The sequence below is a fragment of the Dendropsophus ebraccatus genome, chromosome 8 (assembly GCF_027789765.1).
Source record: "Dendropsophus ebraccatus isolate aDenEbr1 chromosome 8, aDenEbr1.pat, whole genome shotgun sequence".
NCBI lineage: Eukaryota > Metazoa > Chordata > Amphibia > Anura > Hylidae > Dendropsophus > Dendropsophus ebraccatus.
Genome location: NC_091461.1, coordinates 45,892,143 through 45,898,142, shown reverse-complemented (window position 1 = coordinate 45,898,142; position 6,000 = coordinate 45,892,143).

Genomic DNA, 6,000 nt, shown 5'->3' with positions numbered 1-6,000 from the left:
GCAGACATAAATCATGATAAAGGAGGCACGAGAGGAGGCCACGTAAGGGGATACGGCAGGAGTACGCCAGGGAGAGGGGGGAAATCTGCACCTTCTCCCTGGCTTATGCCCCGGCCATAAGTTTAATAAATGTCCCGCTATGAGTTTTATTCAGTGCAAGCTTTAACATAGAAAATCTGTAGGGAAAACAGGCTTACATAATGTTCACAGTGTACACAAAGATAGGTTAGTTTTTACCTTCTAACGTGTTGAAGTCCTGTGCACATAGCACAGCGCGTTCTGTGTGTCTGGATATAGTAATGCTGTGTTGCAAGGATCAGGTCAGCTCATTGGGACTATTTGTGTATGTGTCTTGTCTCAGATCTTTCCCCTTCAGTACGTCTCCCTTGTACTTGAGCCTTGCCCTTGTAAAGTCTGCAGACCAGGATGTCATGGATAATGAAGCGTAAACACAAAACACAGTCAGCTATGGTATGTACTATAATGACACATTCATACGAGCGTAAAGTACAGTAGAGTATTATAATTACGGTATACGCATTGTGTGCATTATCTCTTGCTTTCTACTCCATAGAGAAGAATGGGGCTGGAAATACCTGTCAGAAGGTGAGATAATAGTAAGCACAAGAAGGACAATTGGTAAGGAACCTTTGCCAACTAAGGGCTCTATTATACCAACAGATATCTAACAGATTTTTACAGCCAAAGCCAGGAATGGATTTGAAAGGAGTAGAAATCTCGGTCTTTCCTTTATTTTCCCTGTTTATAGTCCATTCCTGGCTTTGGCTGCAAAAATCTGTCAGATAATCTGCTGGTGTAATAGGGCCTTTAGTGCTTTAACCTTATATTTTCCTCAAGATAATAACATCTGTAAAATATAGATGCTCAAATAGTTTTTAGGTGAAGAATCTTCACTCAGAGTTACCATGGGTCACATGGTCTGGGGACATGTTAAAAGTTTTCTTCAGTCAGGGTCTGGGTGTCCTGTGATTGAGATGGCTTTATAATGTATGGAGCTATCTCGGCTGGTGCATCTAGATTTCTCAAAAGAATAACTGGAACACCAACCTTTAGATCCAGTGATTGGCTCGGTGATTTCCTACAGGGCTCAACTCTGCCCATTAGCATATTTAGCAGAAGAGCGGCTGGGATTTCTCGGCAACACAAAAGACATCCGGAGTGTCACTGGGAGGAGAGGGTAAGATTTAAAGCGACTCTGTACCCACAATCTGACCCCCCCAAACCACTTGTACCTTCAGATAGCTGCTCCAAGATCTTTCCTGGGGTCCGTTCAGCAGGTGATGCAGTTATGGAGGGACAGAGAGGGTGTGCCAGCCTAATGCATACACAATCTAGCCCACGGTTGTTGGGCACGGGGCTGCCACTTTAAAAGTTGTTTTTTAGGACAATAACTGCATCACCTGCCGAACGGACCCCAGGACAGATCTTGGATTAAAAGCAGCTATCCGAAGGTACAAGAGGTTTGGGGAGGGCAGATTGTGGGTACAGAGTCACTTTAAAAGCTTTATTATGGGGAGGGTGGGTTTTTCCCTGGTCTTCTGCGTGATAGGTTCCCTTTAAGGGCCTATTATAAGGGCGATTGTCAGCCAAGTGTGTTGCTAGAAATTCTCCTTCAGCCAATAATTGGCCCACGTGATGCTGCGTTTACACAGAACGATTATTGCGCGAATTTGCACGATAACGATCGAATTCGAACGATAATTGTACGTGTAAATGCAGCGAACGACGAACGAGAAATCGTTCATTTTGATCTTTGAACATGTTCTTAAATCGTCGTTCGACTTTCGAGCAGGCTTTGACATTTTTTATTGCCGGCTACACATTGTTCTGGGTAAACAGGGTTAAGTGCAGCCAATAACAATAAAGGGAAAATGACAGCACAGATATGTATATACAGTATGTGTGCTTTCAGTTTAAAGATCACAAGCAGCAGTCTATACATCTGCCCTCCTAGTGGTCCAGGGTCCAGGTCTCCCATCCTCCGGCAGCTGGCTGTAACTTCAGGGCCCACCTCCTCCAGAATGATTGACAGCCGGAGGAGGCGGGTCCTAAAGATAAAGCCATCGGCCGGAAGACAGGAGACCTGGATGCTGGATCACAAGTAGCACGGATGTAAGTATACAGACAGCACAGTTATATACATGTCAGAAGGATCGGCACTTGTGTGTGGTCCCTGTGGCCGACAAATCGTGGCATCTAAAAGGACCCTGGGAAATGCTTTCAGTTTGCTTACAAACCTCCCTGTAATCTGATATCATATATAGTTTTTATTTCTCTCATTTATTTCTTTAGGCTGTGTTCACACTACGTATATTTCAGTCAGTATTGTGGTCCTCATATTGCAACCAAAACCAGGAGTGGATTAAAAACACAGAAAGGATCTGTTCACACAATGTTGAATTGAGTGGATGGCCGCCATTTAATGGCAAATATTTGCTGTTATTTTAAAACAACGGCTGTTGTATTGAAATAATGGCCGTTATTTACTGTTATATCGCGGCCATCCACTCAATTTCAGCATTGTGTGAACAGAGCCTTTCTGTGTTTTTAATCCACTCCTGGTTTTGGTTGCAATACTGACTGAAATATACTGACTAAAATATACGTAGTGTGAACGCAGCCTTAGCTTGTATGTTTTTTTACTGTTTAACCTTTGAGTTTCTTCTTGAAATCCCTCTCCATGAACCTCCTTATTATCACCATTTTAAACCACCAAAAATTAACTAAGAAATAGATAAGAAGTCTGCAAGCTAGTTATATTGTAAGATATACGCCAACTGTCCATATTAATATCATTTAAGTTTATTATTTATTTTGTAGAATGTGTTAAAATGGAGCTGTTTTTTTTTTATTATATATAAAAGTTCACATACAGTTAGGGTTACCTCTTTGGCTGCTGTCTGGTGATTTTCAGTATTCTGGTGATGCATTCCGCAGCTCTGTGTGCAGATGCTTTTTCAGTGCAGAGATAATGACAATACAGCATGGGATTGTATAATAATGGTAACCCCCCTCTGCCGCTGGTAAGCCCTTCCCCCATTGGTACACCCTACCCCTGCAGACAAGCCCCACACCCAGGGGAAAACCTTGCTAAGCCCCGTCCCCCATTAGTACACCGCGCCACATGCCGGTAAGTCTACCCCCCTTGTGGAGATGCAGCTCGTGTAAAGCTTTGATGGCAAGGCTCCCTATGAAGAAAATAAGCAAAATAGGTTGTCTCTGAAAAGAAACAAAAATATTGGAGGGAATTTATTGAGCTGGCAGCTCCCAGGGGCTGGAGAAGTTAGTTGCAGCTTTAAGGAAGTTGTGAAAACCATGGATACAGCCAAAGGGCGCGTTCACACAGTGTAAGTTTTCATTAAACATCGGCCGTTGTCTGACAGCAGCTGATCGCAATTGATTGAACTCTATGGATTCCTGGCTGGAGTGTATACACTCTGTATTCACTCTGGCAGGGATTCCATGCAGCCACACAAAAAACTGTCATGTTGATTTTGTGCGACTGATATTCATTGAATAGCGGCAGCACAAAACTGACAGTGCTGACAATGTAAAGTGCGGCTCTGGGCGCACTTTACATTGTCTGCAATGTTTAATTAGAACGCGGACACACCTGAATGTGCCTGCGTTCCATTTCAAAAGATATGAAGTTCTGTATCGGCTGGGGTGAACTTCACAGACAGCAGCTGTTCTGTGACACGGCCGTGTCACAGAACGTCCGCTGTCTTACATTATGTAAACCCGGCCATAGGCTGTATCCATGTTTTCCTGGCAGGCCTAGGGCTGGATGCAACTTGTCCAGCCACCAGGAGTCAAAGGGCGAGCGCTCGTGTTATGCAAGTTTACTCAACACTAGGTCTAAACACTGTTTAAAACTCAGACTGAAGTTTCAAACCCTGACTGTTTGAAACTTTTGACATGTCTGTACAACATATAAAAGTTATAGCTAATGTTTACTGGGCTCAGATGGTTGGGGATTAGGTTAGGACCCTTCTCATTCTGGAGAATGCTTATGTTAAAGCTTATACTTGTGTTCTTTTTTTGGCATGCTGTACTTCATAGTGCTTGAGTGAAAGAAAGCATGCAGTAGACGTTGCAGCAGGCAATGCACAGTGCGCAGCCCCCAGGCTAGCCTCACAGTAAGGCAATGGCAGTAAAGATGTCACAAAATAACCTGCTGTGGAATGTGAAACCGTACCAAACCTTATGACAAGTGAGTGATGTCCATGGCTAAGCTGTACCCAATGCCACAAATGAAAGTTTGTAGAAATAATCCAAGGTCAGAGATTCAGACAAAAGGTCAGGAGAAGAAAATATTATAGCAAAACAGAAAAGTGACTCCAGTACAGGAAATGATTTAAGACAGGCTCAGGCAGAATTCAGGCAGAATCTCAAAACAGCATAAAACTGACAAGTATATATGATAAACCAGCTTCACTGGCAAGAAGCAATGGCCAAAACTATTGCCAGAGATGCCGGCAAGTAGTAACATCTATAATAAAACCACCCATAATTAAATGAAGAAAGAAGCATGCACCTAAGTGTGAGGATGAGGACATGTATACATGAGTCAAACGTGAGGATTGAAGACTCGTGATTGTAGCTTCAGTAGCCACCAAGGGATTAAGAGACAATTCAAATTAATTATTACTTTGGGTTTTATGGATTTTCCCTTTAAGAATTACACATTATGAAAATCGGCTAGGAATAATGAAACAGGTACTATTTAGTTATATTAATATATATAAACTATCCTGGGACAGGTTAAGGCTACCTTCACAAGTTCAATAGTTTTTCAGGACCGTATATGATGTCTGTAGCCATCCACAATCCACAAAAAATTTATCTGTAATGCATCTGTATTAGGGATGGTCAGAACCGAGTTCGTACGGAGTTCGTACGAACCCGAACCATCCGCAATGATTACCGCTGTCTGGCCGCTCTGTGCAGCGGGCGGATCCAGCGGGAGGAACGCCTGGAAAACTGGGATACAGCCATAACCATAGGCTGTATCCCAGTTTTCCAGGCGTTCCTCCCGCTGTATCCGCCCGCTGCACGGAGCGGCCAGACAGCGGTAATCCGATGCTGAGCGTTCGGGTTTAGCCGACCTCGGCGGGTTCGGACCATCCCTAATCTGTATTGTATCAGTATTTTTGTGGAGCAGCAAAAAAGCAGGAGCTGATTTTTTATATAGATTTGGGGACATTACAGGCGTTTCATCTGTAAAAATTACAGATGCTTCCATAGACTTCTATGGAACAATCTAGAGCTACAATAGCTTGTCAGTAATTTTTGTGGATGCAACTTTTACGGATTGTAGACCCATAAATAAATGAGCATCGTGAACCACTCAATTGAAACCAGTGGGCCGTAAACTTGGCCCTATACTTACCTGACAACGGGGGAGCATAGAGAGGTAAGTATAGGCTCATTATTGTTTATATACCAGCAATAATATATTAAAAATTGCCTGATGCCGAACAGTCCTTTTAATCCCATTCCCATCACACAGTATAGATATACTGTGAGACCCTTGAGACAGTCATAACCATGACAAGGCTGTATCACTTCAAAGACCAGCCACACTACAGGGGCATCTGCCTGGCTAAGTACTAAGCTTAGGCTCTCCGCCAGGGGCTGGTTGTGTCAAAGCCCGTCTCTACAGCAACTACAGCTAATATAACGTCAGGTTTTGCTGAATATCTGAAGATGAGCATAAACACAATTCCTGAAGAACATGTACTCCATTCCTGAAACGTTAATGAACGTCTGTAACAGAGTGGGGTAAAAGAAAGTATTCTCTGGGTTTAGTTCCAGTTGAGTACAATGCAGAAGATGGACAGCTTTACATGAATGTTATAGTTTTCATTGGACACAATTACTCTTGCAGTAAACTAATACGTCATAACTGGTAAAACTAAAACTAAGCTTGGCTAAAGTGTGACTAAAGTTCAAAACAAGAGAAAAAAAAATAGATTT